Source organism: Macrobrachium nipponense, chromosome 38, assembly GCF_015104395.2.
Source record: "Macrobrachium nipponense isolate FS-2020 chromosome 38, ASM1510439v2, whole genome shotgun sequence".
NCBI classification, from domain to species: Eukaryota; Metazoa; Arthropoda; class Malacostraca; order Decapoda; family Palaemonidae; genus Macrobrachium; species Macrobrachium nipponense.
In genome coordinates, this window is record NC_061098.1 from 13,678,003 (window position 1) to 13,690,734 (window position 12,732).

The 12,732-nt window shown below is 40.3% G+C and overlaps 1 long non-coding RNA gene across 1 annotated transcript in view; it reads right to left on the reverse strand.

Annotated features, from left to right (window-relative positions):
- Nucleotides 1–221: 221 nt before the first annotated feature.
- LOC135209884 (uncharacterized) overlaps nucleotides 222–12,732 on the reverse strand; it is a 31,627-nt gene continuing 19,116 nt past the window's right edge. Inside the window, exon 2 of the long non-coding RNA XR_010313431.1 lies at nucleotides 222–1,303. This is a non-coding gene — a long non-coding RNA (uncharacterized LOC135209884). The remainder of the gene's footprint in view (nucleotides 1,304–12,732) is intronic.

The window sequence follows — 12,732 nt, forward strand, 5'->3', positions numbered from 1 at the left end:
AACTACAATGAAAGACTAAAAAAACTAACTTTTGCAATTACTGCAGACTTATACAACCATGGAACCTAAAGTAGTTATGAAATATAATCAACTCTATGACATACTCTTACATGTTCTATATCTCAAGTTATCTATTATCCATAAAGAGCATCCAACATGAAATACAACACCATGGTTTGCTCATTTCTGTGCGACTTGAACATTATTTCGCTGTGAGAAGAGAGAGAGAGAGAGAGACCTACTATTAAATAGTAACATCTTTTCTTTCATAAGGTTCATCTAAAGGATGTATTCAAGTGAGAGGTGAAACTTATACCCGCGTGAATGAAGGAACTACATGGCTCAAGACATTAGGGGTCTATCTTCCCAATAATCCCATCCAAAACTTTTGTTTTAGAAACTATTACTTTTCCTATAGGTCCTAATCCCATGCCTTAACTTGGGCTAATTTATGTGTAGTCAGAAGTCATTGGCACCATAGTCCACTGTAGATTCAAAAGGAACAGCTCTGTCCAGTAGGTTGATACATGCAAGCAAGGGTTATCAAGTCCCATTGTCTTACCAGCTGAATCAGCTTATCTTACTACATTGTTTGAAAGATGGAAGACTGGAAAGTTGAAAATAATGAAAGCAAGCAAAACTAAGTTTAAGACTGAGGCAATGGGAACAAAGTGCAAGCCATGGTCTGAACAACAATGGAATTCTGGCTGAAAGTCTACAAAATATAAGACAAGGGAGTAAACTCTTTGGAGATCTAAATTCATAAGAGGAAAACTTGAGTAAAAATGTGACTGAGGGAATTAAAATAGTCATGGAAATTATTCTTGAGTAACCATTTAAGCTGGGCCCCAGCACAATGCAGCTACCACCAAATGATTCTCTGTATCACTTTAACCCCCAGATTTACTGCTTTCTCTCTCTCACATACTATTCATCAGTTACCTTTAGTCTCTTATTTTATAGTCTAACTTCTTTAATTTTACCTTGTTCCATTTATAATTCTTATTCAAGGATACAGCCCTAAGAAGTCCTAATAATCTTGTAGCATGACTCACAGAGGTCTCGTTCATGTACTTTAATATATAACAGTAACCCTCTGATATTATGGCAATCTCTTTACGAGAATGGTATGTGGTGTGATTAGACTGCCTATAAGTCATGTCACTTCAAATGCATTTGAAGATAGTGAACATCAAGCCATAGACTTAGGCACGAGACACATTTCGGAAGACGTAGTCTCTTGAATCAAAAGCGATATTGCTTGAAGGTCACTGATGATGAGGATAATGAATCTCCAAGTAATCTGTAATGAAAAATGACAGCAATAAAAATCAATGTTGTAATTTGAACTCATTCATACAAAAATTTGGGGAGTCTTGGAAACAATCCTCCTTTAACTCTAGTTCTGACAAACCCTCGACGTACTTTCTGTTAATTATTATAGGAATACAAACCACCTAAGGAAAAACTATCCTGCATATAAATAGTATAAACACATCACAAAATTTCAAATGAGGATATGTTTCAAATATTTCAATTCACAGATTACACAAACCTCTTGTTATACTTCTTCCTAATAGATGCCTCCCCCAAAAACAAAAAATTATAGATATTTGCTTAAAAAAAAAACTATAGTGCGTTTTTTTTTTCCAAGTGAGGTGGGTATCATGTTACGTATTTCTGTGAAGAGGATCCTACAACTACTCCTTTAGAAAGTACTCCTGAGAGCATTCGCTGTATCATTGAAATATTCAATGATACAGTTGGGTCTTGTTTTGTATTGCCAGGCATACCATTTACACATGTTAAATTAATAGCAATTCCTCTAATTCTGACTATACTACGTAGCCTTAGCAAAAATAGTTGCAATAATTCTACATGTCCTCAGTATATAATAATCAACTATGTTAACCCAATATTTTGGACATACCTACAAGTGGATTACCCTTAAATGAAAATGGAAACTATTACAGAAAAACAAACTATTGTAATAAGTAGTCAATTAAAAGAACTGATCTCAGATTTCAATTTCTTAGCCATGTGTAAATCACAAAAGTGTTTAAATGTTTTTTTTTGTTGACATTATGCTTTGGGTCTAGGTCCTAGAGGACTGAATATTATGGTTGTCTGTAAAATCACTAAAAATTTTCAAATATCTATTGCTGGGAGCAGATGATCATTATCAACACACTTCTATGATCCTGTAACAATTTTTCATAGTAACCTTTGTCAATATTTGCTGGCATTTTCTTCAGATTCCCGACACTCCTTCACATTGATCATTCCATCAGACTACTCCAAGCCTTTCATGTAGTACTGCACAAACCACACACTACTGTATATCAACAGATATCCTGTTCTCACCCCCCAGTATAATCATTGTGTACTTTCTTTACCTTCAAATGATTGCTACCTCTATCAACTAAATTTTTACTTATCAGGTCAATTGTTGCGGGCTTGTCTACCATCTGTTGGCTACAATGTCTAATCACTGCAGATTCATCACTAACATTTATATGTATCTAATGGATAGCTGGGGAACAGGTATCCTCTAGATAGCAATCCTCTGGAAGTATAATCTGCTTCCCAGGTTACTTTACAGGCAGCATTCAGGTACTACTGAGGGGAGGCTGGGTGGGCCATTTAATTATATATATCTGCCAGGTAAGTATATACAAAACTTTATTGTATCATAACAATATCATTTTTGTACATTCAACTTCCCTGTCAGATATATACTTAGCTGATTGGCACCTTTGGTGGAGGGTAAGAGACAGCTAATTACTGAATAGACAGGTAAACAACATACGTTGTAGGTAATAATTAAATAAAACCTTGGTTCCTACTTGTTTAGGCAGAAGACTTCATGGCTACTGCCTAGGAGTCTGCTTCGCCTCAAGAGGCTCAGCGAGGTAGTGACCTCATGCTAAGAGTTCTTGTGGGTCTGTCAATGGGGTCTTATCCGCTTACTCGACAGAGCCTGAGGATTTTTGTCAATGGGTGGTATTCCACTTGCATGACAAAACACCTTGCCTAATGGCATAATCAGGGAGCACGACACCGATCCTGATCCCAACACGAGGGTTAGTACTGATATTGAAAAGAGTTATCCCCAAACTCCTTTCAAAACAACCCTAAAAACTCTACGTTAAATAAATTTTAACTTAGTAGTTAAGGATCAGTATCGGCTCCCTATCCCAGCAACATATCCGCAGACATGTATAACCCAAGAGAAAAGGATCGCTCTAGGTTATTTTGACATTCTTCGGGCACTGGGAAGTCAACACAGAGTTGCATCTCCAGTATGTGGCAGTCAAAATGTCCATTATTGACATTCTTATGGAAAGAAAAAAGAATTCACAACGGCTCGCACTTCCTGCGCTTTAACTCTCAGCTGTTTGAAGGAATCATCCAGGCACTTGTCGTGTACTTTGGAGATTACACTTGTCACAAAGAAGGCCAGGGCGTTCTTTGATATTGGTCTCGTCTGGCTGAAGCCTCGCACCTGAGTTGGATTGGTGTATGAAAGAGAGTAGAAGTGTTAGTGTTAGGACTGAAGTGGCTGATGTTATACCAGGGTTTAAGAGCTATAGGGAGCCAGTTTTGGAAGGGCCAAGGTGAATGGCAGAGCGAGTGGTTGATAGGAGCATTAGAGCCAGTAACGTAAGTATGGTTCGCCCTAAGAAAGATCGGAGTGCAAGCGTTGGAAGAGTAGGGCCGGTTAGTCGTGAACGAGAGCAGCAGTGTTACAGACATGGAAAGCTAGGGCACAGGAAGAATGAATGTCAGTGGGCATTGGGAGCTTGCTTTGGGTGTGGGCAAACAGGGCATTTAGTGAGCGAGTGTAAGAAAGATAGGGATATTAAATGTTACAGGTGTGGGCAAGTAGGGCATATAGCAAGTGGATGTCGAGGTACTCGTGTGACTGAGGTTTGCGGTAATTGTGGGAAGAATGGGCATTATGCTAGGATGTGTAAGGAACAGCAGGCAAAATGTGTTGAATGTGGAATGGAAGGTCATGTGGCAAGTGTGTGTAGGCGACAGAGGTTAAGTTAGGTTGGGAGTTAGGGAAACTAGGTACAAAGGGGATTCAGTTGGGTGGGTCCTCTGGTGTGCGGTCAGTAAGACTGATGCATGTGCCTGAAGGATTGTTGCTTGAAAAAGGGTTTGGAGGAAGAGCTCATGAATGTATGAGTGTAAAAGTGAGGTGCAAAGGGGTGTGTTTGGTTGCTTTGATTGATACTGGGTGCAGTGTCAGTGTTCTTTTTAAGAATGGATGTGACAAGTTGCAGAGTGAGTGTGAAATTAGGAAATGCAAAGGGGAGGTACGAGGAATAGGAATTTAGGTATGGCCTGTGGTGGAAATGTTGGGTGAAAACGTAGAAATTGAAGGGGTAGGTAGTGATGGATGAAGGTGATTTTAATGTGATCGAGGGAATGAGTGATAAGTATGATATGTTGTTAGGATACAGGTTCCTGAAGTGTGGGATGATGGTCCATCCGAGAAGGAATATGATTAAGTTGCATAGGAAGGGGACTGTACATGGAGAGTTGTACTTGGATAGGGATGGAGGGGTAAGCAGTAAAATCCTCTACTATTTCCAAAATGTCGTTCCACGACAACCTTTCATTCGTCCATCGCATTTTCTCCTTACGTTTCAGATTTACAAACCTCATACACTCTCTCAGGCACAGTCGCCAACTTCCCACTCACTAACCTCTTTACACTCAAATTTATCCCTTCATCCCCAAACAATTTTTTCTGGCTAATGGTTTCCAACCTGCACACTACATCGACGACGACTCACCAACATTCATTCTTACCTCATCAAAACCATGTTTTCTCATATATCTAACGCTACTCTTTATCCTCTTCGCCTGTTCCACAATCCTGGCTATCACACTCTCATAAGGCACATTCCCCACGCTCATCATTACCCCATACATATTCAACAAAAATCCTGTCAAAAAGCTACCCAATTCTCTTGCCCAGACTCTCTTGTTATCCCCATACTTTGCCTCACAATACCTTTCATATTCCTTAAAAAAAATCCCCTCTATGTCCCTACTACTATATTCCTCGTATTGTGCACATCTAGGTATCTCTCTCATATACACAGCATTTCATACTTCCTGCTCACTCTCACTTTCGCTACTAACATTCTGATCCCTCTTTACCTCGTCCGAATACAGCGAATCAACTTCCATACTAACATCCATGCTCCTGATTACGCTCTTCTTACCTTTCTTTCTACCCACCTGTTTCCACTCACCTCTATCCAAATCACTCTCAGCCCTTTCCCCAATGTATTCAGTCCTAGTCTCATCCTGTCCGTCATCCTTACTAGCCTTCTTTCCCTTAGCCGTCTTTTTTTCCTCAGCCCCCTTCTTATTCTTGTCCTCAGGTTTATCCTTATCCTGTCTCTTTGCCTTCTTTCCTTTACCTATCACAAACAAGTCACCTTCGTCACTCGTAGTTTCATCCACTAGCTCTTCCAATGTCTTTACCACTTCTGGCCTATCACAAAACCTAGTAAGCCTACCTCCTACAGCTCCCTCTCCCATGAACCCCTTCATCATCTCCTGCACTACATTCATCATCACTAAGAATTTTTTGTCCATTTTCTCAACTATCCTCTCTTCCGCTCCTTTCACTTCTTTCATTTCCACTTCGGCACTCCTTAGCATTCCTCTCATTTCCTCTAACTCACTCTTCAGCTCCTCACACACTACCCTCAACCTCTCATTCTCCACTTCCAATTGTCCTCTTACTTCCCTCTCCAACCTCAACTCATCCTTCAGCCTCTCCACCTCACTCAATCCTTCCATCCCAAACTTTCTCACCACTCACACACACTGGCCTAGACCAATCGTCTTGCAGCTGCCACACCAGCAGTCCCTGTTTGGGTGCCAAAAAATAATGTGGCGGGATCACAAGCTTATGAGAAAGCAGCAAATCTCCCCCACATAAACTTAAATCTGTCTGGCTACCAAACCCACCCTCAATCACACTTTCCTCTTGACACTACAAAATACAGCAGGACAATTGACCCATACCTACATACAGAACAAAAGAAACACAAACAGGTACTCACCTTTGGCTTCTGATGCTCAGGGCTAGGCTGTGCTGTCCACTGGATATAGACTATAGGCTAGCCGACACACAACCACCGCCGACAACCAAACACAAACCAACCACCAGAGACCCACAACCCCACAAAAACTCAATAACCCGACAAATCACTGCAGACGAACACCAACAGCCTGAAAGAACACGACAACCACACAACTTCCCCCAGCACAACAACCCGCCAAAACCAACACTGCCCCAACCACACTCACAGACACTGAAAATGCACCAACAAACCTCTTCAACCTCACCACAACCAGCAGACACACGCACACAACTTCATCACCCCAAAAATCTATCAATAACACCAAAACACTAAACACTAAAGGATAACTGCTGCCAAAACCGACACTACTTCACCAGGACGCCTCACTCCTCTCGTAACAGACTTCCACTGACTAACCAGCAGCGACCACCACAGACATGCTTCCGACCGCCATTTAACCACTCCCATTCATTCTTCCACCAATCTCTCTCTCTCTCTCTCTCTCTCTCTCTCTCTCTCTCTCTCTCTCTCTCTCTCTCTCTCTCTCACACACACACAACTTTTGGAGATGTTGTCAAATATAAAACTACCATTACTCCTCCATACCGTTATCGTATCGCCAGCGATTTCTTTTTCTTTTATCCAGACAAGAAGAAGCCTTTCCATTTCATCGTGCACGTGGGTCCTCTTGCTGGACAAAATAGTGACGCCCTTGGAAGGTGTAGCTGCTTTGATGACATCCTTCTGCTTAAGGATGGTGCCTATTGTCGATGGATTTCAGCCGTATTCCTTGGCGATCACACTCAATCACATACCAGCTTCATACTTCTTGATAATCTCCATCTTCATCTCCAAAGAAAGCATCCTCTTCTTTCTGTGACTTTCAACTTTCTTGGGACCCATGACTACGTATATACTGTACGTAATTATGTTATGTACTAGTACGTATACGTATGTAGTAAAGTTCTCACACAACACGATAAAGTATACTATGTACAACGAAATCACTAACGAATTTACGTTAACAAACGAAATCGTTAGAACAAACGAATACCACGTGTGTACGATACAGATGATGCTGTGCAGTGGCCAAAGAAGCACGCCACTACGTAGATGCATCATGGGAGGGATGCTGACCAATAGGAGAAGAATCATCTCATGGCAGACTAGCATCAGGAACCAATGGGAGAGCGGGAGGATAGTGGTGAGTCTACTCAGTTGGCGGCGCGCGAGTTTCAAAATTTGTATCGGTGGTCCGGGCAAATCTCGGACTTTACAGCAACAACCTTTCGTATCTGAACATTTTCGTTATGCAGAGCCGTAAATTTTTCGTATTTGAGTTTTTGTAAGTTGAGCCTTTCGTATCTCGAGGTACCACTGTACAACTCACACAATATCAAAACAGAAATAAAATCAGTAACAAATTCAGAGCATATTGTTGTAAAATATTTATGTAAATCTACCAAGAACGAAGATACAGTAACTTCTTGCAATTCATACATGTTTTTTCTAACACTTCTTTGCGCTTTTCTTTGTAAAATTACATTTATAACCGACTATCATAAGTCAGGAATAAAAACAGACAGCTTCTTCCACCCCCTCAACATCTAGCAAAGATTGCTATGTAAAGTATGGGTATTTGTGAAATTGGCAATTCTAGGCAATAACTCTGCACAAACTGCAAGGATTGTTCCTGCAAATACGACAGCCACTAGGGATTGGGGCGTCCAATGTATTTCGCTGTGTTGATGGTTAATTACTGTCAACTTCCCAAAAATAATGGCAAATTCTTAATAAGCAACCCAAATACTATAGAAAACTGTAATTTCCAAAGAAATGCCCAACACAGAGTTATTACCTAGACTTATCTCATGAAATTTACTCAAAACACTGGAAAACTTGACAATTTGTGCACAAGATGTAGTTTATTTCTAAGTGGTAAAATCTGTCCTAAGTGCAGTGAACATAGTTTAAGGTAAGCTACTGTACCAGGCAAAATGTACTTTTTCATTTTTTACTAAAGCACAAATTTCCTATAAGGTTGACGATTAGACTATAAACTGTCATAGGTTAGTGATACAGTACAATGTGAGAAGTTGAAGATACAGTGTCAAATTACTTTGTTTGGGCTCTAAAAATAAAAAATTGTGGACTCAAGGGGAGGAGATTCTCCCTAAGGATAGGGGTTGGAAAAGTAGGGTAAAACATCGCTGAGCAGCCATTTGATTGGAAAAATGGACCACTTTTTCACTCTATATTTAATTGGTCAAACAATACAATTCAATATTTAAGCATAAGATATATGAAACCACCATACAAAGTAAAATAAACATGTGAAGTCTCTGTAAAATATGTTCAAGGGAGTTTTTTAAATCCAACATGGCGTGGTATGGTTGCAAGTGCCATTCGGTTCTACAGTGGCAGCCACGTCCTTCCCAGCCTTCCCAGTGCTCATTTGAACAAAATTTGCATGCATATGTAACATTTATTGATATTACTCAAGATTGTAGTTTTAATCAGCACAATAAAGCATCACAACTGAAACTCCACAGTGCTTATTTGATTGTAATTATACACATTTCATTCTTAATTCACTCCAAATTTCACTTAAAATTAGTGAGTTTGTTTACTGTAAAGCCATGGTGGGAATAATTCTTCAGCCTTGTACGTCTAGGAGCCAGACTCCACGAGTCAAGCAGGCGACTGTTTAGTGAATTGTTTGACAAAAAATTTTGCTAGTACTTTTCATTAAGTCTATATTACTATTTTGACTTAAAATTTTTATAATTGTATGGCTGAAATAACTTGAAATTTTTAATAACTGTACAACTCAAACAAATGTAACCTTTAATGCATGCTAGGAATGGCAAGTCATCATTGTCAATTTAGTGGACCTTGATAAATATGCCGATGCCTTTACAAACTGTTTCCTTGAACTCTAGACGTCATAGTAATGGAATAATAATAAAATTGCTCTTCTTTCTCTACAAGCTTATCCCTATTTGGGGTCGCTGTAAAATTGCTCCAATATTTGTATATATATTACAAACAGATGTGCTAAATTCACTTATTTCCCCGGTTTTATGTAAGCCTTACCCTAGGTTTGGAGGGTTAACACAAACTAATTGGCAACATGATAAAAAAAAAAATAGGAAAACTTAGCTAATGTTCACAGCAAAAGTGATGAAATTTGTGTCAGGAATCTGGTTACTTTTACAACGAATATTTTAAAATGATCACGAATACGTAATAAATTTATGCAATTCATAACCTTATTCTGGTGTTTAACTAATTATTTAAATGTTATGTAGCGCACAGTATTACTACTACTCCCAAACAATCACCATCGTCGTTTAAGATTGTTGTGAAGAAAATGTCCCAGCGACTATGGGTAAGAGTGGTGTGTGGATTTAGCACAGGAAATGGGAATATTGTTTACACGAGCGACTCGGCAAACATTGAGATAGTGTCAATCTTCTACACGTTAAGAGTTAAGTAAAAATTTCTAAATAGTCATGGAGGCAAGTTATGACTGCGCATGGCTAGACTTTCATTAACTTGTTTAATAGGAAATTATGGCCTTATTTCTTACTTGGGAGAAAAAACTTACTTCGAGAGGAAAGTAGAGGTCTCAAAGGTGTTACTTCCATAGAGGATGGCTTGTGACGGACCTCTTAACTTAGCTTACTGGCGGTGCTAAGATTATTTTTTGGGAATATTTTTGTGAAAGTGGTTGCGCTGCCATACAGGTGGCCACCTGGCTGCACAGAGGTGTTTTACCCTAGTTCACCATTCTATATTATTGTAAAGTTTTTTTTCATATTTCAAGCCATGTCACTACAATTCTGCAAATGCCATACCTTTATCCTTTCTTCAAAACTCAATTTCATGCAGCAGCACCTTTAAAATTACTTTTATATCATACAACACTTAAATCACAGTAGAAAACCAATGTCCTAAGACTAAGATAAGTAATTCAAGAAATAACTCCACATGGACTGCAAGGAATGGTCAAACGCATATGAAAGCCACTAGGAATCGGGGCGTCCAATGTATTTCGCCGTGTAGTACTAGCCCCTGGGGGTTAATTACGACCCCCAAAAATAACGGTAAATTCTTAATAAGCAACCCAAAGGTAATTCTGTACAATAGCTCTGCCAGCAAGTTATCAAATTGAAGTACTTCCACTAAAAAGAGGGAAGTCCAAGGTTTCATTTGATATATAAATCTAAGTGGCGCTAGGTCTAGAAGTGGTTTAAAAATCAACATTAAATTTGACCCACCTGAAAGAAACCAAGTCCCTCGACTTCATAACTCTCTCAAATTCCTCTTCAGACCAAGCTCTCGTTTGTTTGTTTGCATGTTAAAAACATAGATTATGTCATTATTACATCATCGACTGTATTCTATGTAGCAAGACGTCACCCAAACGTCATAGTCTTTAACCAATGATGATTATCCACATTTTACTTAGGACTAGCATTTTAACAAAATTAGAATCACGTGACTTGAATACCCAATCATGTGACAGCTTTACTAAGAAACTAACACTTTTGACACTTAACACAAGATTCCCACCGCTAATTTTTCAGTCTTTTGAGAGCCATGGAAGCGTGTGAACCTTCAACTTCTGGTGCGGTTTCTCATTTACCATCTACTTTGACATCAATTTCTGTGGATTTTCTCCCAAGTTCTTGACTCAATTGTTATTTAAATTTTAAAGATTTTGTTTTGCATTATTGTGGTAACATCAAAAGAATAATAAAGTAGAGTACCTTGACATATAAAAGGCTCACTTATTACAAAAACTCGAGATATGAAAGCAAATACGAAGATTTTTTTTGCTCTACATACGAAAATTGTTCAAGATATGAAAGGTTGTTGCTGTAAAGTCTGAGATTTGCCCGGACCACCGATAACAATTTTAAAACTCGCGCGCTACCAACTTAGTACTCGCCACCATCCTCCCACTCTCCCATTGGTTCCTGATGCTAGTCACCGCCATAAGATCCAGCTCTCCTATTGGTCAGCATCCTCCCATCATGCTCTACGTAGCGGCGTGCTTTTTCGTCCACTTGGCGGTATCATCAGTATCGTAAGCACGCGGAATTCGTTCGTTCTATACGATTTAGTTTATTTACGTAAAATTCGTTAGTGATTTCGTTGTAGTACTACTTTATCGTGTTGTGTGAGAACTTTACTTCATATGTACACGTACTACATAAATTATGTACAGCATGGTATACGTAGTCATGGGTCCCAACCAAGAAAGTTGAAGTAGGAAAGGAGAGGATGCTTTCTTTGGAAACAAAAATGGAGATAATAAAAAAATATGAAGCTGGCATGCGATTGAGTGTGATCGCCAAGGAATACGTCCAAAATCCGTTAACAACATGCACCATCCTTAAGCAGAAGGATGTCATCTAAGGAGCTACACTTCCAAGGGCATCACTATTTTGTCTAGCAAGAGGAGCCACGTGCACGATGAGATGGAGGCGCTACTTCTTGTCTGGTTAAAAGACAAAGATATTGCTGGCGATATGATAACCAAGATTGCCCAGGCCGAAGACGACGGAGGAGAAGGGACATCAACCGCTACCCCAAAGGTTCAAGGCTTCGCATGGGTGGTTTGAAAAATTCCATAAACGGACTGGCATCCATTCGGTGGTGCGGCATGGGGAGGCGGCCAGCTCGGACACGAAAGCAGCCGAAGCCTTTGAAAAGACGTTCGAGATGACAATCAAGGAAGGCTAGAGTTCTCAGCAAGTCTTCAACTGTGATGAGACTGGCCTTTTTTGGAAAAAAATGCCTCGTCAGACGTACATCACGCAGGAAGAGAAGAAGCTACCCGGGCATAAGCCTATGAAAGACAGGCTTACGCTCGCACTTTGTTCCAACGCCAGTGGGGATTGCAAGGATAAGTGCTTAAGGAGAAGCTTCCAGTGATGTGGAGGGCTAATGTGAAAGCCTGGGTAAAGAGACTTTTGTTCACGGAGTGGGTAAAAATCTGTTTCGGCCCGACAGTGAAGAAATTCTTGGAAGAGAAGTGCCTCCCTCTGAAATGTCTGCTGTTGTTAGACAATGCCCCTGCTCACCCTCCTGGCTTCGAGGAAGATATCCAAGTGGAGTATTCGTTTATCAAGTTTCTTTATCTTCTGCCTAACACCACCCCTCTCCTCCAGCCCATGGACCAGCAGGTGATATCGAACTTCAAGAAGCTGTATACAAAACATCTTTTTAAGAGATGTTTCGACATCACCGATACCACAAACCTCACCTTGCGTGAATTTTGGAAGGAGCATTTTGATGCTGTGATATGCATCCGACTCATTGATCAAGCTTGGCGGGAGGTTTTGAGGTGAACCTGGAATTCTTCGTGGAGGAAACTGGCCTGATGCCGTATCCGCCCGAGACTTCAAGGGATTCGATGTGGGAGAAGCTGGTGTCGATGTGGGCAAAGCTGGCGCTGCAGAGTCAGGAACAGTTGTTGATCCTGAAACTGTTTTGCAACCAGATCCTGACGAGATTGTTGCACTCGGCAAGTCCATGGGGCTGGTCGTCAACGAGGACGACATCAATGACCTTCTCGAGGAGCACCAAGAGGAGCTTACGACTG